Here is a 25,446-nt window from a genome sequence, read left to right as displayed (position 1 = left end):
CCCTTCTCACTCTGAGAAGAGGCCCGTGCTCTACAATGAGCCGGCGATGGGTTGATCATGATGATGAAGTAATACTAACGTGTTGAAGCTTGGTTATCGCAAATACTATTATGTGACAGTTCACATTTATATTTTATAACGTTAAAACAATATTATGTAGGTAATATATAGGCCAATTTTACGGTACGCGGAAAATGAAAAAAATATTATTTTTAATAACAACAAAGATAACTTATCTCAGAAGAATCTTGCAAATATGTGTGTATATACATCGCACGAAAACGGACCTACACCAATATTTGAAAAAAGAACGCGAACAGAATCGAGAACTCGTATTCAAATCGTTTGTGCAAAACGTGGTTCATAACTTTCATTTTCGCTTCAACAGCTACCATTAAAAAATCAACTTTGCTGTTCCAATTTTAAGGCTTTATTTCGCTCGTAAAGTTTTAAAATTTCGCCTCATGTCCTACTTACAGCCTTTCGATTGAATTGTTGATTTTAACTATTAATTCAAGTTTGCTTACGGAACAATAACATAAGGTTTTTATGACCGTCTCTTTCTTTTGTCCTTATATCTAGGAGAGGCAATTATACACCTATTTTAAGATACAGTGATTTTTTTAAGTGGGGCAGTATGAGAAAATTAAATTTTCCTTATATATGAAAGATTCATTTAAGGTTTGTTTAATGTTGATCGACTGTCACAGTTCACAACAGTTAGGGAACTTCTCACAAAACGTCGAGGCGAGTTTTGATGAAAGTCATTTTCAAGTTATCCTTGAAAGTTGGTACGTTGGTTCCACACGAGCAATGTCAGGGTGGGTCAGCTAGTGTCTGTCTGTCTGTCTGTCTGCTAGCCTTTCAGGGCCCATCCGTTCAACCGATTTTGACGAAATTTTATACAGCGATAGATTGCATTCCAGGATTCTAGATCATAGGCTACTTTTTATCCCGAAAAATCAAAGAGTTCCCACGTGATTTTTAAAAATCTAAATCCACGCGGACGAAGTCGCGGGTATCATCTAGTTATATTATATAATATCTATCATTAATGACATACTATCGTGTACCTATTTTAAATTAATCCGATATAAGTAGACTTAAAAGCCTACAAGAGAAAGTTTCTACTCAGCGATGGTCATTTTAACGATAACCAAAGCCCAAAACCAGAAATTCGAGTAATAAAAATTCTAATTCACCCTATATTTGGACAAACCATAATCATTTGGATTATTTTTTGATTGAATTGAATTAAAATTATAAAACAACTGGTCAAATCCGTGTCAGACCTCGCATATAAGTAGGGTTCCGTAGTCGTGCGTCTAAAAAACACCTTACTGCAAAATGAATATTGTTAGAAACAAAGTTATTTTTGTGTGATTTTTTTCTCATTATCTCTCAACTATACTTACATCGCCTTGGTCAGTTATAACTTCCAATTAATATCTAAATATATACAAGGAAAAGGTGACTGACTGACTGGCATACCTATCAACGCACAGCTCAAACTACTGGATGGATCAGGCTGAAATTTGGCATGCAGATAGCTATTACGACGTAGGCATCCACTAAGAAAGGATTTTTGAAAATTCAACCCCTAAGGGGGTGAAATAGGTGTTTGAAATTTGTGTAGTCAACCTGGACGAAATGCGAGCGCGAGCATAAGCTAGTTTGTCTTATAATCGTCGTAAAAACGCAAAAACTACGGAAAGGATTTGTTTAAACTTTGGAATGGAGATAGATAATACCTTGGATTAACATATAGGCTACTTTTTATCCCGTAAAAATCCATGGTTCCCGCGGGATTTTTAAACACATTATATCCACGCAGAAGAACTCACGGACATCATCTAAGAAGTAAAGTTAAGTGTAATTAATTAATATGCATATTATGTATTTTTTAATGATTGTAATTTTCGTGACTTTTCTTGAATAGTTATTAGTTATATTAGGTACATATTTAGATAACTAGTTGACCCGCCCCGTCATACACACCCCGGGAGCATATCGATTCCGTACCGAAAAAAAACATTTCATACATCCCAAAATATGATGTTCATAATAATTATGTACGGAACCCTAAAAGAGAGAAGCTGGTTTTTTTTGCTAAGCTATTGCACTAATCGCGATTGATTTGCTGTTACTTACCCGTTGATGAGTTTCGTCTTCTATCTCTGGAATTATAATTATATTTTACTAGCTGCCCCGGCGAACTTCATACCGCCTAACAGTCGATTCTTTATTTTTTTATTTTTTTAAATACCTACTTAGGAAATCACTAGGTACTTACCTACTTCAGGATTTTTTTTATATTTTTCTCTCCGTAAGAACCATCCTCGTACTTCAAGTACTACTCGTTCTTATAAAAAATAATTAGCGCAATCGGTTCAGCTGTTCTCGAGATTTGCGATCAGCAACACAATTTAGCGATTCATTTTTATATGTAGAGAAGATTTAGATCTTTAGCAAAACATGAGACTAACCCGATATTCGGAACAACCTTTGTAAAAAAAAAGTTTGCAAAAATCGACTCCTATGGAGTAAAATCTATTAAAAATTTGATCCCGTAGTCCAAAGGAACCCTAATGTTTATCGGGATAAAAACTGTCCTTGTTTAATTTTAAAATTTTATGCTTTGATTTTTAAAAATTGTATTTAAAAATCAGGTCGGCTATCGTTAATGATGATAGTGACCTTCAAAATATCTTAAGTTCTACATTTTGTGTAGTATCAATGGGTCAAAATTCGAATATTACGTTAGCCTTTAAATATAATATGGAGTCGTGAAATTCCGACGTTAGGTCATTCATACAAAATGACCCTTTTACCTCGATGTGACGTTAATTTAACTTGAATACTTAGGGTGAAATCTATAGAGCGAACTCTGACTTTGCTTAGACTTAAGACAGAGTTAAACCGAGATAAACCTCATATGTCGCACATAAATCTGTCTCGTTTTAACTCAATCTTAAGTCTGAGCTCGCTCTATAGATCTCAGCCTTACACTTAGGGACCTGTTATCAGTGGCGTGCTGGTCATAGAGGCATAAATGCACTGCTTACCCCAGTCAATGCCTATTTTTCATTATGACCTGCCAATAAACAGGTTCTCACCTAACTAATGCCTACCCTGGATTCAAACCCTGTGCACGCCACTGCCTGTTATCAAACTCCGCAATGTGCGTAGACCTTTATTAAAGTTCCCACAAGGATGTACACGGCGGTGATTCACGTGCGTCTGTGTGCGGCCGAGTGGGTGTGCGCGTAGCTTTCACTTTTTTTCGTTTATATGCCTTTTGTGTTTTTGGACGGCGTTATGCGGGAGAGATAATGTCAAATTACGTTGTTTGAATAACAAATAGTTTCTTTTTGTCATTAGATTCAAAATGAGCTTATTTTTATTAGTTATCGGTAGTATCTTTTTTGAACATCAAGACCTATTTATTGTATACATTGTAAGAGTAATTAGGGTTTTTAGACTATTTTAGCATTATAGGATTCCTACTGTTTTTACTCCGTTACATAGAAGTATGTACTAGGCTGTATTACAAGTACTAGGTAGGTACTACGCTGCATCGCGGGGTTTGCATAATAAACAGGTTCATGTCTATATAACCTTTCAGTACAGTGTCTTAATGTAGTTTTTGTTTTATGATATTAATTTATTAAGTTAAATTTCCCTTTTGGTGAGATATTGAAACTTTTGTAAATTATAATGAAGTCCACAGTAATATTACTGTGTAATCATGTTTATTTGTTTTATCTAAACAGGAAATTAAGTTAAACGTAATAAATTACGGTACTAAGTTTAAATTGTACCTACTCAGGTACATATTACTTATGTATTGTACGCGACAGGTCGAGATGGCGTATCGGGGTATGACGTAGGTTAACACCCCGCTTATCAATACTTATAATAATTTTTTAATAAATGTCGTATTTTAGTGTTTAAACAGTATCGTGAGTGATATCCGTCATAAACATAAATAGTTGTAGTAAGCATGTATGTCATAAGTATGTAAACGTTGGTTTTTTTATAATATTAGTAGAATTGGTCTATTCAGATAATGAAAATGCAGAACTCTAGTGGGATCTACGACAAGCTAAATATTTTCTAAAGCAACCAAGCACATGAAGTCAGGGAAAAATTTAGTACTTATAGTCTATTTTTAATCCCAGAGACTAAAATGACAGCTACAATTAATGTCAAACTTAAAAATAATGATACCAGCTTTACAAAAAATAGAGTTGTCCTCATGGATCCGGTTCAGATTAAAGTCGTGAGTAAAATGCTATTTCGTGGATAAAGAGTAAAATAAACATACGAAATGTATAACTAGGTACGAGATTAAAAAGTAACAATAATTACATATTATTTGAAAGACTTGAAGAATAATCAGTAAGTACCTACTTAACAAAAAATACAAAAAATAATTCACCTAAGGCAATATATATTTCAATAGCAAGTATGTAAAACTGATAAATTGAGAATCAGCCCCTACTTCATTTGAATTGAAATTATTTTCAACACGTCATTTGAATTGGAATAATTATTTTCAACACATTTTGTTGTCTCATTACACATCTGACAAGAATACTTACAAATATTTATCGGTAAGTATCGATTGCACCACATCACTATTAAAGAGCCGTAAAAACAGACAACACACGAAACGCCATTTCTGTCTCCGCGATTAAAAATGGACTATTAATATTTTTATTTGGCTCACTATTGCATGATGCCCGCAGGAGTTGGAAAGTTTGGGAGGGAAATCGGAGAAACGTTGTATGTAATCCAGGTGCCCTTCGGAGTTGCGACCTGTTTTTACAAAAATTACTTTGAGTACCTACTTACTTTGCTAAAAAATTAGTCACTTTGAACGTTTAGATTAGATTAAATTATTTATTAATTGCAAAATTGTATATTAGGATCTTAAAAATATAAAATTCCAATTACAATCTGCCATCAATGGCGCGCAATTGTACAATAGTGTCAGTTAAACATTTAGTTACAATTTACATGGAAAAATATACAAAAAAAACCTAAAAATGTCTTATTTAAGTACATGTTAATATTAACTTTAAAAAAATACGTTTTATAGTTACATTAATATATTTAATAGTTTTATGAATGATATCTGCAGTGCATAGTCATAAAGTAATTTGAAACCACGTATGTGGCATTAGTGACCTCTACTAATACAAGTACGCTGGACTTGCGATTGCCGATCTGTGTTTCAAGCGACTTGACTTTAGCTATTTAGGCTCAATTTACACTGAAAGGGAATGGAAGCGAATTTCTAAAATATCACATAGCATAGTGACTTTTATCTCCACCTCGTAAAACATAAACTTCTTGCCCAAATGAAAAAGTCACCGGAATGCGAGGGAATTCCCGCGACTTCACGAGAATTTCTTTTATCGGTAGAAATTTATGTTTTACGTGATGGAGATAGAAGTCAATATGCTATATAATATTTAAGAAATTCGCTTCTATTCTTTTTCGGTGTAAATTGAGCCTTACTATTACCGCAGCGCAGCAATTAGATTTTGCCATTTTGGCGCTGATAGCAGTACTGAGCGTCATGTTAGTGATGACTGATGAGATATCTGTCATCATAGTATCAACACGAAGTCCATTTGACACAAAATGTCAATTTTACTTCTTATTTTGCTCTATGGCTTTTATTAGTGTCACACCAGCACAATGCACTTCGCCAATATCACGTGGAATGGAAGAGCCACAGAGGTCAATTTTAATTCCCGTTTGTTTGGACGCGGACGTTTCGAAACGGCAAAAAAATTACTGTACTTTTGCATTGCACACCTTTTCCAGCGTACTTGTAGATGTATGTCAAATTGGTGACATTGTTAAAAAATGGAAATGGTTCAGTTACTCTATGTACTACGTACCTACCTACCGCCACGCGATGCCGCGTGGAAACTAGTCGGGGTATGGGTTTAAAAAACTACATATTTGTACATCTGTTTCTTAAAGTACGTTTCCACTGAAGAGATGGTGAGCGTATGCATGTGTTTTCGACTAATCAGACTGTTGAGAGATGACGTCGTGATAAAATCATCACGTCATCTAACAATAACCTGATTGATCTATTGAAAACGTCTCCGCTCCGCTCCGTTTCAATGGAAATGCACGCTTAGACCGCATCGTCAATTACCAACAGCTGAGATCGCAGAAATGCACTAACTATTTACGCGACAGGTCGAGAAGGCAATCGGGGTATAAGACGAGGGGACGCCCCGCACAACCGCACGGCACCCACGCTATCCCGCATCGGGTTAGCGCGGGGACCGTGCGGGTCGATGCCGTGCTTCTCGACCCGTCGCTCGTACTATAGTTTCGATTGTTTCAGGACTTAGATGATTAAAATCTCGATACGATTGTACAATTTTAATGTGACAAAGTTATAATAGTTCTCATCATTGGCATTAATAATAATATCACCCTTCCTGCCCTTATCAGTTTTGAATTGTGATTCAAGCGACGGAATTAAATAATTATCATGAATGAACGCTCTTTACATAATATGTTGTATCGGGAAGCGATTGAAATGACATCACATAGGTTCATATGCTCGTTTGACTTGAGGCATACTAACAGGAACAAGTTACTAATTTATCAGTCCTAGAAAATTATTACATTTTGTTAATTTTTGTTATTATCGTATTTCAGATGCAAATTTCCTCTGAGTGGAGACCCGTGCTCTTTAGTGAACCGGCAATGGGTTGATCATGATTCATTTGTTTAGTATTTCAAACGATGTCCACTACTGCACAGTAGTTGTAAGCAGTTCCCTGCGACTCGTTTGATATCGACAATTCTCCTTGTGGTAGGTTTGCATAACAGCCCCTTGAGAGCACAACATTTCTTCGATATACCTACAGCAGTCTTTCGATATACCAAATGTTTCCCTTGGTCCTGCCCATTAGTTGCTACTGAACGACATAATATCGGTTACTCTGGTTCCTTTATGAATTTCTTTATTTCTAAGAAATTGCGAGCCCCCCGCAATAATAGATCCCTGCGCGTCGCCGGGAACATGGCTGGTAAACACCAAAATCAATACAATAATAATCTAGATTATCTGTAGAAAATCTAGTTCACATCCAAACTTTAGAATTGGAACAAACATTGGCCTGCAGCAAAATATACGGTACCTACTGAAATATTGATAGAACTTTATGAGACGAAAGCCTGTAATTACGAATTATTTCGGTTTTGATTAAAGATAAGCCGTTTGAATTGAACGTTCTAATGCATAATCTGAATATAATATATAAAACGAAAAGGTGACTAACTGACTGATCTATCAACGCACAGCTCAAACTACTGGACGGAGAGATCTAGTCTAGTAGAGACTAAGATCTAGATTAGTAGAGACTAATCATGAGATTGGAGATTTTTGAAAATTCAAAGCCTAAGGGAATAAAATAGGGGTTTGAAATTTGTGTACCTACCTATAATCTACGCGGACGAAGTTGCGAGCATAAGCTAGTTAAGTAATAGGTACTGATTGGTATTATTAAATCATAGTAATAATTTAATCATAGTAGCATGGGCTATTAATAATGACATAATATGAACCCAGCGAATGATAATACTCGTAGTTTGTGTGTGAGCCTACATTCTCTACATTCCCATAGAACGTATGATACATGCAAAAAACATTTCGCCAACAGCAGGTACCTAGTTGATTGATCTCGATTTTTTAACCAATATAATTATTGAATTGAGAAACACAATAGTTACTGTACCCGTAGTATAAGATTTTACGTCACACCAAACGTTGTTAGAATTCGAGAGTCGAAACACTTCTGCGTTATAGTATACTGGATCTTAAAGTCCTTGTTTTAAAGCTCAAGTTTGTCTACACATCTACAGCCAGCGCTCCAAGCGGAAACGTTGCGAAATTAAAATCAGTGGCATTGGATTTTTGACTTCAATTCAAGGCTCTTTAGGTCCATTTTACTTTGATGTTATTGTGTTTCGATTCTCGAATTCTAGCAACGTTTGGTGAGACGTAAAATCTTATACTACGGGTACTGATATACCTACTTACTTTACAAAATTGATCTGATAATTATACCTAGAGTGATTAAGACTTTAGCTCATTTACGGCCGTAATTATTGAGAAAAGCATTCTATCCGTAAATCTATATATATAAAAGGAAAAGGTGACTGACTGACTGACTGATCTATCAACGCGCAGATAGCTATTATAACGTAGGCGTCCGCTAAGAAAGGATTTTTCAAAATTCAAGCCCTAAAGGGGTAAAATAGGGGTTTGAAGTTTTGTATGAAAGTCTGTCAGTTTTGAAGTGTCGATAAAGAAGTTTTGTAGTTAATATTTTTTCAATTAGCAGTATGACATATTTTAAGCTTATGTTAAAATCTCATAGTTATAAATCAAACCTAAGGATGTAAAATAGGGGTTTAAAATTTGTATAGTCCACGCGGACGAAGTCGCGGGCATAAGCTAGTCTAATTATATAAAACGTGACTGATTGACTGACTGACTGACTGACTGACTGATCTATCAACGCACAGCCCAAACTACTGGACGGATCGGGCTGAAATTTGGCATGCGCTAAGAAAGGATTTTTGAAAATTCAACCCCTAAGGGGGTAAAATAGGGGTTTGAAATTTGCGTAGTCCACGCGAACAAAGTCGCGAGCATAAGCTAGTTATCGATAATTTGCTTATCTATAAGATGCGTATGCAAAAGTAGCAACCTTGTTATTTGTCAAAAAGTGTATGGGGTTTTAACTGAAAGGTTTTGACACTTTTGGTGTGGGTACATATATCGTGGGTACACAGTCCGCGACAGATTCAGATGGCAATCGGGGTTTGAGGCGGGGGGACGCCCTGCACACCTGCACGTGACCCGCGTTTGCCCGCACCGGGTTAGCGGCTGTGCGGGGCGTTGTGTCGCGTACCTAGTTAATAGTTAGCACATAGTTAGTAAAGTATTATATTAGTCCAAACCATTTGCAACTGTTACGAGTAGATTGTTTGAGAACTCTTTCCCCTTTTCGCCACTTCCGGGGCTTCCACAGTAAAGTTGGGAAAAGAAGCGAAACAAAAGCAGTAAGTAAACAAAATCACGTTGATACCGTTCGGGACTGTTCAGTGTTCACGTTGAACCCGACACGGCGACCACGTGGATGAAGCCGTATCGCCGGAGTTTAAACGTGCTACATTTCGCCGAAAACGTAACACGTTCGTAGGATCAAGCAATCCTACTCATCATCATCATCAACCGATAGACGTCCACTGGTGGACAAAGGTCTCTTGTAGGGACTTCCACACGCCACGGTCTTGCGTCGCCTGAATCCAGCGGTTTCCTGCGACTTGTCTGATGTCGGCCGTCCACCTAGTGGGAGTCTTCCAACGCTGCGTCTCCCGGTGCGAGGTCGCCATTCCAGCACCTTGAGACCCCAAAGTCTATCGGTTTTCCGATCGTGTGGCGGCCATTGCCACTTCAGCTTCGCAACCCGTTGTAAATGTCAAATATTATAATATGTGCGTTGAGATCCTAAAGCCAAATTGACCCGACACTAAGATACCGAAGATATCCCGGAAGTCAGCCTATACGAGATTAGTACTTATGAGTTCCACTGTCATGAGGAAATTATCATCTACGCACATCGTACGACGCACCGAGGGTTCCGTACTACAGTCGTATTTTTTGACATTTTGCACGATTTGGAATGTACAGGTATGATATGATACCCCATTTGATATAGTAATCTTAATTTAAAAGTTGAAAATACTATTATTTGCTCATGAACACATTTTAATTTATTTGTGATGTGACCACAAATTCACGGTTTTCGGATTTTCTCTTTACGCCTGCTAAAGAGAAGCTTGAAGACCTACCTACCTGGCAAATTTCATGTGTGTAGGTTTCTTGGCGGATACGACAGACAGACATACAGTCTGACAGACAGACATACAGACAACGAAGTGATCCTATAAGGGTTCCTTTTTCCTTTTGAGGTAGGTACGGAACCCTAAAAACCGATCGAGGATGGGTCCCAAGATGTAAATAACGACCTTGCACTGAGCGAAACGTTGGACCTCGCCTCACTAAGTAGGTATGCAGCAAACGTGTCACAGGGAGCCGCTGGATCCAGGCGGCGTAACACCGTGATGTGTGGAAGTTCTTACTAATTAGACTTATGTCCAGCTGTGACGTCTATCGGTTAACGATTATTATATACCAGTATAGTACCAGTGAGATTGTTACTGCCGGGAATACGGAATCCTAAGACCATATCACTCATGAGTATGTGGTTTACAAGTTTATACGTGCCTCGTTAATGTTTACATAATAAAACTAATACCAAAATTATGAAATGAGTTTTAATTAACTCTACATTTCTTGAGTTTCCTTCGCGAGTGTTTCGCAAAAGTTTTTCCAAGTTTTCTTTTTCTTTGAAATTTGAGCTCACGTTGTTCACAATATGATTTAGGTTTTTGAAGCAATCCCAATGTTTGTATTCTAGACAATGTTTTAGTATTTTATTTCAAGATCCGATCCGATCTTTTGTTTATAAATTCTTTTTTAATTACCTTTTGTAAGTATGGGAGTAAAATAAGGGGTAGGTTTAAGATTCAAACCTATTAGCGTCTGCGAAATTAGTCATTGTGTTGAACCGATTTTGACGAAGTACAGGGATAGTTTGCATGTCGGAAATGGACATGGCTTCTTTCAATCAAAGAATTCCTACGAGATTTAAAAAAAACCTAAACCTACGTGGATGAAGTTGCGGGCATCATCTAATAACTAGCAAGCGCTAAAAAGGCTTACCTTTAAGTTTTATTGTTATATTTTCATTAAAAAAAGTAATAATAAAATGCTTATCATATTGAATTTTAGTGTTGAGCGTTCTGTAGGATTCTATTTAATCCTTTATTTCTTGCCTAATTTGCATTATGAAATTAGTGGCAGGAAATTTGTTTCATGACATTAATTTCATGAGTAATTTCACGTGTAAATACTTATTTAACTGATATTCGCCAGTTAAAATAATTAGGCCCATTCAAAGACTTACAGCCGTACTCAGAGTCGCTTAATCGATACTTAAGTTTAGTTAAAACGAGACAGAGCTATATCTCTCACATAAATCTGTCTCGTTTTAACTCAATCTTAAGTAACGATTAGCGACTCTGAGTGCGGCTGCAAGGTCTTAATTTTTATCACCAATTATTTTTTCTTGTGATGTCAAAATTTCAAATTTGATAGGTAGGAGTAATTGTTAGATACTTACTACTTCCATTTGGAGATTGAAAAAGCAACTGTAAAAAAGTTAAAATTAAATAATTTATCTGGTCATTCATTAAATGCATTGCGCAAGACAATAAATATATCGTAGTAGTGTTAACTATAACTAGTGAATAGTTAAAAACTACAATGTCGAGTGGCACTATTTAGGGCATGCCGATAGCAGTGACACACATGCGTTATCTGACAAACAAACAAACATACCTGATATATTGATAGTCCATCGAGAGAGTTCCCTACTAGTACTTGCTAACACTAGTTTTTATTGTTCTTTTATTGTTCAACTAGCTTATGCTCGCGACTTCGTTTGCGTGGACTACACAAATTTCAAACCCCTATTTTACCCCCTTAGTGGTTGAATTTTCAAAAATCCTTTTTTAGCGGATGCCTACGTCATAATAGCTATCTGCATGCCAAATTTCAGCCCGATCCATCCAGTAGTTTGAGCTGTGTGTTGATAGATCAGTCAGTCAGTCAGTCAGTCAGTCAGCTTTTCCTTTTATATATTTATATTAGCTGACTCGCCCCAGCTTCTCACAGGTGGGCTTAACTAATCTAAAGACTAAAATGTTAATTAATGTGGTCCTTGTGAAATGTTAAAGTTTCATCTCTAAATAATAGTATTAATTCACCTAAGTGAAATTGTCATTAGATCACTGTGTGAGCTTCTTGAAAATTCCAAAAAATTCTAGAACATTCTGTCACGCTCGTACATCTCTGCCACCCACTAGTACAGTACGCGGCAGAAAATAATGTACATCGACCTTAAGAAAGAGACTGTCGCTGAGACAATGCTTTACAATTTTTTTATTGATTTTCCACATACATATCGCTGTTTTCCGCATAAAAAAGTAGTCAAACGCTCTCTTGGTGAAAATGTAGGCACGCTAAAAAATACAACTCCTCTCTTAATTTCAGGCAATAATATTCATTTGTGTTAAAGAAATATTTTTTTTGCTTTAAATTATTACAGAACAATCTTCAGGGTTAATCACGAATTTTTACCATCCGATAATATGAACATCATTCAGACTAGACTTAAAAAAACGCTGACCTACAAAAACCATGTGAAATCCTAAATAGTTAACAGCTACTTACATTCTGCTGATAAGGAGAACAAATAGTCACTAGTGCTTATGATGCCAAACTTTTGTCGTTTGGCTGTCAAGTGCACAATATCGCCAGAAGGGATGATTGCAAAAAAGTTGCATCAATCATTGCTACACTCTCAATTGTTGTGATTGGCTGAACCTATTATATTCTTAATGCAATAATGCATTTCAGTCCGTGAGTGAGTATCGGCTAGTCAGAGGTGATTACGATCGTCACATTGTAGCTGTCGACGTACGGCAATAGGCTGAGTTCGATTACGGTAAAATTACAGCTACAATGTCACGATCGCAATCACCTCTGACTGGTTGATGCTCGCTCGGTATTGGCAGAGATAATTTATTTATATAAATTATCTCTGCTATTGGCCACAATCCATTGTTGCAACAAGAATACCATAAACTCAGCCCATCACAACAATTGAGATTGTTATAGTGATTGATGCAGCAAATCCCTGAATTTATTGACATACATTTCTGACGGTTGAACTCACGTATTAGTTGGAGTGTGCCCGACTAGTTTTGAACCCGTCGTCAATAAGCCTCTGCTCGCGACGCGGCGACAAGGAGACTGCGAGCCGCACGATCTGCGACACGCAAGGTGGGCGCAGTCTGACAGACGTCAATTGACTTGTCAAATACAGGGTGTAACCAGCCAACCAACGCTACCAAAAACTTAGCGTTGCTAATTTGACTAGTAGTCATACTTATCCCTATTGTTGTGATTGGCTAGAGTAACATTACATTAGTCAATAATAAGAGAGTGTCAGCTAATCAGAGTGATTGCGATCATCATAGCGCAGCTGCTTTGCAACTTCGGTAGGCTGGCTGGTTTCATTACTTGACTACGTGGCCTTACTTAGGTAGTTAATTTTAACTACGCATTACGCTATGTGTAATACTGACTATAGTCTGTCCCGACATAGATAGTACAGATAAACCATATTATCAATTCCTTTCTTATGGGTATAATATAAGTACTTATTTATATTTTTATCACGCTTAAATCATCAAGAGTTGTTAATTTGTAGACTAGCTATTAAAACATTCGTAAACTGTGACATAATGGAAAAGTCACCTGTAAAAGTAAAAACGGTCAATTTTCTCGACACTTGAGATAGCCCAATCAAGATAAGCGATGACTAAGTTTCGTGGTGCGTGGGAAAACCGTTGAAACATAATATTTTTTACGAATTTGTATTCAAGATTTTAAATTTGGATTGAACATTATATTTGACCTAGTTTTATTGAACATAATATCCTAAATCGACCTTTTTAATCAAAAATAGTCGAGTCGTGACTTGTGGTTGTTCACAAAAATGAAAATGTCATACCTACGTGATAAAAAATAAAAAAAATAAAATTGCATTATGTATGTGCGCTAGCTTATCGCTCTTATACCACCACCTGTTCGGAAAGTAATTTCTACTGAGAAGAACCAAAAAAAACTCAGTGATTACCTTTTTCAAAACTCATAGGTACCAGTCATTGGATTTATTCACTTACACAATTATAATTTAAATTTAAATTATTTCAAAGTTTTTATCTCGTTACACTCAAATAAACCGTGTTAAATTGTTACACTTTTATTATGCTGATTGCTGTTGTCCGCCTGTTGATTACAAATAAATCAATAAAATAAAAAATACAGTTTACGCACATACAAGTACAATATACTCCGATAATACCTACGTCTCAAGTTTACAGTTTACTGCGAGTAGACAACAACTTGCTACGGTGACGCTACGAAAACTTTTTGTCGTAACTCGTAGCCGCTAGCAAAAATGTTTTGGCAAGTTTTATATTTTGTTACCTTATGGCAATGCGAATTGTACAATGTACATAGTAGCAATAATACTTCCCCGCGAAATCACTACGAGTTCAACTACCAGCCCCCCAATTGTGTAAGAATAACCATTTCATGGCTATCGCAATCGTCAAGAAATTCTGCCCTTTGATTGGTTGATTCGCTGTTTACATTTTTTCACAGCCAATCAAAGGGCAGAATTCTGGACGATTGCGATAGCCATGAAATGGTTATTCTTACACAATTGGGGGGCAGTGCTGCTGACTGCGCTGTGCAATGTCATCACACTAGTGAACTTTTGCTAAACGTTAGTAGGACTATTAGGTTAGTTCTGTAGTAGAGCTTATAAGTGTTCGTCAGAGTCTTGCGTGGCAAGTGCATCCTGTTTTATTGCAACTTACAGTAAGGTCAGTAAGGTGTTCTTACAAAAGATAGGTATAGAAATAAGAGATGATGTTAGTCGCCACATATGTAGATGTTTAGAAACATTAGTGCACGTTAATGTAAAAATAGACGAATAATTTGCAGTTACGTTGCTTATTACGTGCTATCAAATTATTTCGAAGGCCGCAGATGCCATTTCTATAAATACCTTATTTAGATTTGCGTGGGTGAATTTATGTAAAAAAAGTTGTCTCTACTTTTGATGTTACAGACACGCGTCGTTTCGTTATCTTCCGTTTCCATCGTCTGTTAATAATAATCTCAGTCATCTTGAAAAGTCATGTCTCATGCTCTTTGCGTGACGCATGCGTGACGTATCACACGTCCACGCGCTCCGACGGACAAGCTCTGAATGACAATAACATTATTGAAGGCACTTTCACTGCACGCTAGTGTGCGTGCGCAGGCGTGGCCATGTTTTTTATTAATTTAACCCACATTTAAGATTCGTTACGTCACATGTGTAACGCGTTGACTTGACCGTCATTGTGATGTTCATTTGTGACGTTCGATTTAAGAATAATGATCCTAAATTATCATGTTTGTTTACATGCACTTACCTTTTATAATGTTATCCATACTACCTACCTAATATGTATAATGTGAATAAGTGTCTGTCTGTCTGCTAACTTGTCCCGGTTCATCCGTTTAACCGATTTTGACGAGGAATAATCCGACAGTTTGACAGTTTTTGTCTCAAACATCTACCAAAATGTAAAGTTTATTCGCTAGTTAAAGTTTATTTGGCAATTAAAAAATCAGCTCTGAAAACTTTTTTTAATCATGTTTTTTTTAATTTTTCCTATGCAACGAAAATATTTCCAAATTTTACTGCCTAAATTATTTATTTATTCAGAAACGTAAAAGGTACTTTTCTTTTTAATTAACCTTTTATTGGAGTTATCTATTTATTGAAGGGTAAACAAAATAAATTGTGCTTGTAAGCTTCGCGCGGTTGAAGTGAGTAGGTAAGTACCTACTAGGATTGTTGCGGATGACAACATTTTGACATCCGCAGAAGCGGATGCGGATGCGGATTATTAGAAGTACACATACGTACGCGGATGTCTGAATTAATGCGAATGTTCCGCATTTACAGATGTGGATGCGAATATCCGTAACATCCCTGTTGGGTACCATTGTACACTTTTTGATTGGTCAATTAGCTAACAAAGATATCAACTAGCAAACACGCTCGAGGCACGCGCTACTCTGGCCCCGCCGACTTTCTTTGCAGGTCGTTACTTGTTGCTAATATGAATCCGCATCCGTAAAAGGTTCGCATCAATCGATGCGGATGCGGATGTCTGAATTAATGCGAATGTTCCGCATTTGCGGATGCGGATGCGAATATCCGTAACACCCCTGGACTACCTACCTAAAACTAAACTCACGCAGGGTTCCATATTTGAAAATTAATCGGCCAAAGGTTTTATTTTCAAATTAGGTAGTAGGTAGGTACCTACGTAAAAACCACTTTAAAAGACCTCGATAAAACAGTTGTTCTGTAGCGTTTATTTTAAATACAGATATTTTGGATGGACTAAAAAATATCTGAGCTACTCTCAAGTACGCCTAAATACCTAAGTTTTACTTCGAAAGTATGTTCTACTTATTAATAATATGAAAAACCCCTATTTAGATGCATTTATTCAATTTCCTAGTCTCGTCCTACCTATTAAATGTTCTTTATCAATTAATTAACCTTCTCCCATTTTTATAGCTTCCGCCTAACTCGATAACTGATATAAGCTATTTTACCATAAAAATGTTATCAAACCACGGGTGATTGTAGAGCATAGAGTGCATTGGCCTTGCAGTGTTTCGGGATTGGTTCGTTGACCTCAACTCTGTGATTTTTTTATGACAACGTAGAGACGCGATGCGGAGAAGTGGTTAGAATCTGTCGTTTGAACTTTATACTCTTAAGAGACATTTTTGGACTAAAAATTGTTTAATATAATACAGTTTAAACATACAGGACTCAGCTGCTACATCCATATATTTATTTAATATTAGCTGATGCTCGCGACTTCGTCCGCGTGGATTTACATTTTTCAAAATCCCGCGCGAACTCTTTGATTTTCCAAGATAAAACGTAGCCTATATGTTAATCCAGGGTATAATCTATCTCCATTCCAAATTTAATTCAAATCCGTTCATCCGTTTATGCGTGATTGAGTAACAAACATCCAAACATCCAAAGATCCACACTTTCACATTTATAATATTATTAGGAATTAGGATTAGGATTATAAATGTAAAAGTCTGTCTATCTGCTAGTTTTTTACGGACCATCCGTCTTTAGGAGATTTTTTAAAACCTAAATTTACATGGGCCAACATCGTGCGCATCAATTATTTAGGACAGAGATAGTTTGGATCTCGGGAGACAATAGGCTAGTTTTTATCTCGGAAATTCAATAAATTCAAACGGGATTTTGAGGGATTTTCGGAAACCTCACGGATATTAGGCATCTAGTCTACTGTCTAAATAAAATTATTAGACTCTTACATAATATTTACATTGTTAAATGGCTGTATATTTAAAACTAGGCCATTGAACTTCACCCGTATCTATTCTTATGTTTCTCCTTTATTAGGGAATACCTATTTGTAAAAAAACAAATCATAAAATCTGTATGCGTGCTCCCCACTTTTTTAGCTATTATACCATCATCTGCGTACGTGATATAGCATATAGCAAGGCCATACCTATAACCAATCTAACTTAGTATTCCGCTAGCGACTAGACCAAAGAAGACTATAGTGGAGGCATGTAACATGTAGGATATTTCATATCTGCCAGCTGTTGCCCGCGACTTCATCCGCGTCCCGCGGGAACTGTCTTCTCCCGTGGACTTCCAAAAAAAAATTCATATAAACCTTGGCATAACAATCACAAACACAACAAAAAAAAAATTATCCAATTTGGTTAAGTCGTTTTCAAGTTATGGCGAGACCAAAGGAAATAGGGATTCATTTTTATATATGATGCCCCTATCATCCATGTGGATATAGATTTTGTTTTTAAATCCCGTAGAAACTCTTTGATTTTACAGGATAAAAGTAATCAGCTATGTCCGTCTCCAGGATGCAAGCTATTTTTTCACCAAATATAAGGTGTCTGCAAGTGAAATTTGCCATTTTAAAATTTTCTGAGAACTCTCAGATTATTATGACAAATAGTAATATGTCCGGCCCCCGAACTTAAGCTAATTTTGTACCTTTAATCAAAATCGGTTAAACGGATGGACTGTGAAAAGGTAGCAGACAGACAGACAAACACACTTTCGAATGGTGTATTGATATGGATTTTTATCGAACAAATCTACAGAAGGAACATAAAATCTTAGTATTGGAAACCAAATGACTCAATACAGTCACTTCATTTCAGGAAAAAACCACAAAACGTCTGTCCGTAGCCCGTACTACTACTAGCTCCATTGCACCATACGCCATTGCGACAGATATAACGCAGTAGGTAACTGCCATTTCGCACGTCCCACTTTCTAATAACATTCAACTTCAAACCGAAAAAAATATAATAAATATGATGTAACTCAGTAGGACATTAGGTCTGTGGGACTGTTATGCAAGCCGATTCGGACTTACGTAACCCGTGAAAGTCGGTCGTTGAGCTTCCGCGGTTATATAACTTGTCTTAAGTGTGCTGACATAGTTTTTGGTTAAATGCAAAGATTTGCACGGTCAATTGATACAGGTTAACCGTGAAATATTCCCAAAAAAAGCTGCCATACAAACGAACTGTCTTAAATTTCCTTAGAATTTTATATTTTTAATGAGGCTTTGTAAGTCGTTTTATAACTTAACAGTGACCTACTTATTGTTTTATAATTCTTTTTCCATTAGATTATGGATGTATAGACGGATAATTCGTGACGTAGGTTTTTATTTGTTTAATTAAACAGTTATTACGTAAAACCTGCGTAAAACTTGTCCAAAAAAGTGGCAACTTGCATTTTCTTAAAGATAACTAAGTATGTAGACAAATCTAAAGGCTTTCACTGCTTAGGATTTTATAATTATCATTATTTTGATGTACAATTTTACAATAAATTTATTTGTTTCAGATCGGATCAGCGATGAATTATAAAAAAAGAAGGACTCCGTGTGATATTGTGCATTAGACTTAAAATAAGTGACGCCTCTTCTAAAATAAGCTTAGATAGCAAAATTATTACTTTGTGATTTTTACAGTTTACTTTTATATACATATACACGGATAGTTAAGACTTTTATTGTATAGTCTTGTTGACAGATTAAACGAAAATTGGCTACACAGATGTGATCTCAAATATAGTAGCCTTTTTTCGAAAATCTGTTACATTTAAAGAAGACACACAGCCAAGAAAACTGAGTAACCCAATAAATCAGTGTCAGTTTCATTTTAAAAAGTAATTACTTGAAACGCACTTATTTCTTTTTAGTTTTTTCCATTCAAAATATATGTAATATTTTTGCATTCATATGTAGATTTCCTTTTAGGTAAGTAGGTATGTGTAATTTTATTGGTTTAGTAATGTTTTTTCCTACGAATTTATAATTATTTTATCAATGAATGTTAAAATTACGAAAAACTACTTACCTACTTCATACCAAAAACCAGCACTGCCATGAAAAGTCTCGAAAATATTTTTATTTTTGTTTAACATAATAATATTAATTTGTCATTACTCATTACAATCACTGATTCATAAAACTCATTTCAAATACATCATTAATTTTTCTATTTAAATACCTAGTAGGTATATATCGTTAATAGGTGTCGCTAGAGTCGCTCAAATTTTATGAAACAAAGGCTGAGTGTTTTAATTTAATGGAATGTTACACTATTTAAAAAAAAATTAAAAATACCTACTTAAACTTTTTCTTTTATTTTAAAGTTCAACTTATCTAGAAATCTTCAAACATGATTTTTGTATAATATAGAATAAATTAGTTATATTGTAATTATTTTGTAAATTGGTACATAATTTTCGAAAATTAATTGATAATTGATTTGTTTAGTTGTATCGTAAAAATTTATATCGTCATTTCTCTCGATTTTTCCAAATTCTATATCTTAATTATGTCGAAGTCTGTTCCGACTGAAATAACACGGATAAAAGTGGAAAAGTAATTTTATACAGCGATTAAAAAAACTCTTTTAATGTTCAATGTTAAATTAAAATATAATTTACTGTGTCAGACAATTTGTTATTCACAAATTTTTTATTAATTTTTTTTGGGTTTTTAAGAAGTATTCTAGAGTACGCAACAAGTCCAGATGGCAATCTGGGTATGAGGCGGGGGGACGCCCCGCACACCCGCTCGTCACCCGCGCTATCTGTGGGTGTACGGGGCGTCCCCACCCCGATTGCCATCTCGACCTGTCGCGTACTATACTTGTACTTATTTCTATATAATATACTTGACTTCGACATTTTCTTCTCACATTTTCTCTTGAAAATTACAGAAATGCATTGATAGGCTGTTATTTTCCTTATGTCTGGTAAGTTGATAATGGAGACCTAGGCGTACATTTTTTGTAGCGCCTAGAATTTAATTATCAATGTAGGTACAATATACTATGTGTTTCAATAAAAAAAAGTCACCACTTAGTACATAGTAGGCTCTGAAGGCTGAAACTAAAAATGCGTAATTTAATTTAATATAATTACCTTACAAATACGGTAATTATTTTTTTACAATTTGTCATAATAGACTACTTTGAAATTTCGATAATGAAATAAGAGCCACGATAGGTATACCTACTGTATTCTGAAATCAGTAAATATTTGTTACTATAAAGATAGTTTTATAAACTAATGCGTGTACATAAAAAATAAATATAAGTTTATAAGGAATCAAATGGGATATTATGAAATAATAATTATTTGTTGTTAAATTCTAAAATGTTTATTCCTAAAAAGTACCTTTAATTTTCGATGTTAATTTAGGTCTAAGTTAATAAAAACACAGTCTTTATGGGCACTGCCGGTTGGGAAGTACAAGGAGCTTATTTATGTTAAAAAGGTCTTTTTTGCTACATATTTATGAATGGCACGAGCACGGGTTAAAGGCTGCTAGAATGTTTTATTTTTTATAATATCCTAAACAAAACACTAGATTGCTAACTCTAGTAAAATATATTTTTATATTTCTATGACATATATAGTGTCACATAAACATATTAGAGTTGGCAGTCATAGGAAAACGGGTCTCGAAACATATAGTTACCATACGGATCCTGCATTACAAGATGACTAAGTAATAGGCGTTTGCATACCAATGACAATAACAATAAAAAATGGAAAAATACATTTTATCAATCACCATAATATTATATCACAATGTTACACAATTCAGTGATCAAATATTTTTATTAAAAAATTTACGTGGCTATACCTAACATCTTTTTTGTCCAAATTTTATTGGCAAAATTACCTAGTTATTTCATTGGTCTGTAAATGTATATAATATTATATTAATATAGAAATTTATTGTAATCACTGATACTCCGTCCCGTTATGATAATACTATAGTTAAGAAAATCTGTACGAGAAAAATATATTTTCTACTACAAAATATGTAAAAAATTAAGTCTAGAAAAAAAATTGATTGTGTTTTTATGTAATGTTGTATATTTGGAATGATATTATTAAGTCAGATAAAACGAGATGTACCTAAGGGTCGGCGTAGACGTTAGACACGACGGTCTTAAATCGACTAAGCTAAAATAATTTATTCGATTAATTAATTATTGTATTCAATTTTTCGTCGTAAAGAGGTGTTATTTCACGAAACAAAATAAAATTATATAATCTACCTACCTTAAATTCCACATTTATTGATTTTAATAATGTCAGCATTTAATTATTTTGGCTACTAGAAAAGAACAATTTCAAACATAAATAAAAGCAGCTTTTTGAAATGGAATAAGGTGCCCATCCAGTTTGCCCTAATACTGTCATGTCTTAGGTCTTCGCTAGTCCTTTGTGGAAGGCCAATCGAAACCTAGTTTCAAACTTTTTACTTTACATAATTTCCTTTTTTATTTAATTTTTAATATTGTTGATTTTTACTTAAAAAAATCTTTTATCCTATTTTTCAGAATGGTGCTACTTAATTCTTTTATTGTTTCTATCCAGAGCCAAAGACTTTGTTAATGTTTCCCATTTTGCTTTATATTTTATGTTACTTTATGTTAGTGTCCGACTGAAGGTTGATTTCTGGCCGTAGCCGAAGCCGATAGATCGGCAAACGCCACGACCTTCTGCCAAAGCTGAAGCCGAAAGTTTAATTATCCCAAGAAGCTCAGTTTAAGATTTACTGAAAGTGAATAAGATCATGGTTTTTTAAAAAATTATGTTTACTATTGACTTTTTGAACTTGACATAAATAGTAACACTTCGAAACAATGTCAAATATTTATGGTAGGGGAGCCCAAGAGGGGATTTTGGGATTTACTCGAGTGCGTCAGATTAAGACAAGATAAGTTAATAAGATGCAGAAAGTGTGAATTTCATTGATCTGACAATTTGAGCGTGATCTAAGGAAATGGGAAAGTCACAAAGTGACAACATGTGCAAACATCGGTCATGACTTTTGGTTGCGTCCAAATCGTCAGTTTTTTGAATAGGAGCTACTTGAGGATTCACTTAACATCCCTTCTCAATATCTGACGCGCTCGATAAATATTTTTGGGTCTATTTTCATTTTTTTTTTAACTCATAGACTCGCGCTTGGCTGCAATTAGACCTGGTGGGAAGTGATATTGCAGCCTATGATGGAGCGCCCCCTTCTACACCTTCGTACGACCACCCCCACCATGCAAACCGGCAGATAAATATTTTTGCAATAAAAAACACATGGGGCGCATTATATACTATTAATATCTAAAGTGCTCGAGTATTTCTTTGTGAATATTTTTTTTTACCACCCCACCAGTGAAAGGGGTTACATCATATAACCTTTTTTCTTTTTAGCACCTAATCCAATAGGTCCCCACGACGCTCGAGTAAATCCCTTTTTAGCATCTTGGACTCCCCTACTACTATAATATGTTTTTACTAAAAGCAATTTAACTCTGGCGCATTAATAACAGTTCGTTCAATTTCGGCGCTTGCTCGCTTGATCTTCGGCTTCGTCAAAAACTTCAACCAATTTTGGTCGAAGCCGAAGATAAGGCTGAAACTGGTTTTTTGGCCGAAGCAAAAGCCAAAGATTCGGTCGGACACTATTACTTTATGTACATATTTTTTGCTTTGACCCTTTCGAAAAAGGTGGCCTTAATTTTTTTCGACAATAAATCTAGTGTTGTAATGTCAACACAGCGTAAGATCAATGTTGTAGGTGCAAGTAATATAATAAATACTTATTTAATATACATTAAAGTAATTTTTTTTAACATTCCTCCATATTTTCATTTTTTAGGAGTTAGGAGAGTACGAGAGGGCTACGACTCACGAATTTTATATTATGTATTATGTAAAAACTGGTCAGGCCGGAGTCAGGCTCGCGCACCGAGGGTTCCGTACTACAGAAGAAGAAAAACGGTAAGAATCAATTTTGGTAACGAACCGCAAAACTAACTTTGCTTGTGGAGGTGTATTGTTAATATCACAAAATCTATGATAATAATAATTATCAGTGTTAATTTTATTTTTCCTGTAAAATTTACACAAACTTTTATTCCAGATTTTGCGATTGGTAAACTTTGGGGATCATGAGTGGGGAGGGGGGGGGGGGGGGTTAGGTTTTAGAATGTAGGTAAATAAAAGGAAAAGCTGACGACTGACTGACTGACCAACGCACAGCTCAAACTACTGGATGGATTGGGCTCAAATTTGACATGCTGATAGCTATTATGACATTATGATGTAGATATCCGCTAAGAAAGGAAAAGACTTGTGAAAACTCAATCCCTAAAGGGGTAAAACAGGGGTTTATTAGTCGCGAGTATACAATCAAAAATTATCGATATAAAGACCAAAACTGTCACAGCTGAATACCATAAGAAATGTCATTAGGTAGTTAGCTTTTAAAGTTTAGGTAAGTATACCTATATTATTTTAGCAGCTAATCAATGGTCACTGATGCTCTAATTATGTCGATCGGTATAATCGATTTTGATTGTATAAATGCATCAGATTATCGAGAAAATTAATGTAGGATGCCATAAAGGTAAATTTTTGTTTGTTATTATTAAAGTTTGGATTCTGAAAACGTTGACTCCTATTACCTCACTCTTAGACTCAGTACGCTTAGTATAAGATTTTACGTCTCACCATACGTTGCTAGAATTCGAGTCGTAACACAATACCGTCAAAGTAAACAGGACCTAACGTGCCTTGAATTAAAGTAAAAAATTCAATGCCACTGATTTAAATTACGCAACGTTTCCGCTTGGAGCACTTGCTGTAAATGTGTAGACAAACTTGAGCTTTAAAATAAGGCTGTTAAGGTCCAGTTTACTGTAACGCAAAAGTGTTTCGACACTCGAATACTATCAACGTTGGTGAGACATAAAATCTCGTACTAAGCGTACTGGTGTCTGCTACAATGTTGTGTAGAAGAAAAGACGCGCGACGAAAACGTGCACAACACAGCTTCCAGAAGTTAGCACGAGGAACGGAATGATACCTTAGGTAGGTACACAACGAAAATAAACAAAAGTACCTACAACTTGTATGAACAATTACATTAGGCTCAAAGAGAGCTATTATTATTTTATGTTTGAACTATTTTAGTCTACGGTCTGCATCCAAAGAATGCAGACTGCATGATTCATTTTAATTAAATCAGATGCAACAATAGTTGACATTTATTCTCATTAGATAATATCGAGACAATTTTTTAATTGTAATTCTTATTCATTTTTATTCATGAGCGAAACAATAATATTATATCTGTGCTTGGTAGTGGAGACGGAAATTCTAGGTAGGTAAGTTTGGTTTTCCGTTTTCACGTATCCAAATGGCAAAAAAGGAACCAAGTGCCTAGTGGAAAAAGAAATAATCGGGTTGTCACTGGAAAGCTAGGGGATATTTCTGTTAAATTAGGAAGAAATGCGCCTATTTCAGATTCTCATTGGAAGTCAGCTAATAATGGTACATGCAGTTTTCGATTTTTAAATACCCGGAGTGTAATAATTATGAGTGTGCTGTTTCGAGCCAAACATTGTTTCAGTAAAGTGCGAAAGGTGATGATGATGATCAAGAAGAAAAAGATGAGAAGAAAAGAAATGAAGAGAAAGCGAAAACTTACGCGTCGAGGTGTACAATACACAAAACATAAGCACAGTGTAAAGAGACAATCTTACCCTGTGACATAAGTTTGTTTGCCTTTAAAGCATCATCCAAACCTGCACGATCAAAGCGACTACGAAGCGGGAACATCAGCTGCGCGGCGCAGGCGGTCGCCTTCCACTATAATAAATGGCGCCATGCACAATTGCACACGTTCTATGCAACTATAACACGATTTGACCACGTCTGCAGAGTGGCACGCGTCTATTGATCTAGTGATCAGCAACAATGCAATAACAAATGAGGTTCGCGATTAGTATTGTAGTCGTATAGGTAGGTGTGCACGAATAGATTCGCGTCGTTACGCCCCCGCATCGTCTCCCGCATGCTTCGTTCATGACGCGCAGGTGTAGCCGTAGCTTTACTCGTAAGCTTGAGACTGTACTTTCAGTTAGAAACCTATAATATAAAATCTTGGCATCGATACATACAGGCAGACATGAATCATGCCTGCACGCTCATT

At 35.7% G+C, this 25,446-nt stretch overlaps 1 protein-coding gene across 1 annotated transcript in view; it reads left to right on the top strand.

Annotated features, from left to right (window-relative positions):
* Nucleotides 1-23,069, top strand: part of slbo (slow border cells) — a 29,452-nt gene extending 6,383 nt beyond the window's left edge. The window contains exon 2 of the mRNA XM_034970183.2: nt 18,765-23,069. The gene's annotated coding sequence lies outside the window, so the exon portion shown is untranslated. The remainder of the gene's footprint in view (nt 1-18,764) is intronic.
* The last annotated feature ends 2,377 nt before the right edge of the window (nt 23,070-25,446 follow it).

Source organism: Maniola hyperantus, chromosome 7 (genome assembly GCF_902806685.2).
Source record: "Maniola hyperantus chromosome 7, iAphHyp1.2, whole genome shotgun sequence".
Taxonomy (NCBI): domain Eukaryota; kingdom Metazoa; phylum Arthropoda; class Insecta; order Lepidoptera; family Nymphalidae; genus Maniola; species Maniola hyperantus.
Note: the sequence above shows the minus strand (reverse complement) of the source record. Positions and strands in the feature narration are given on the sequence as shown.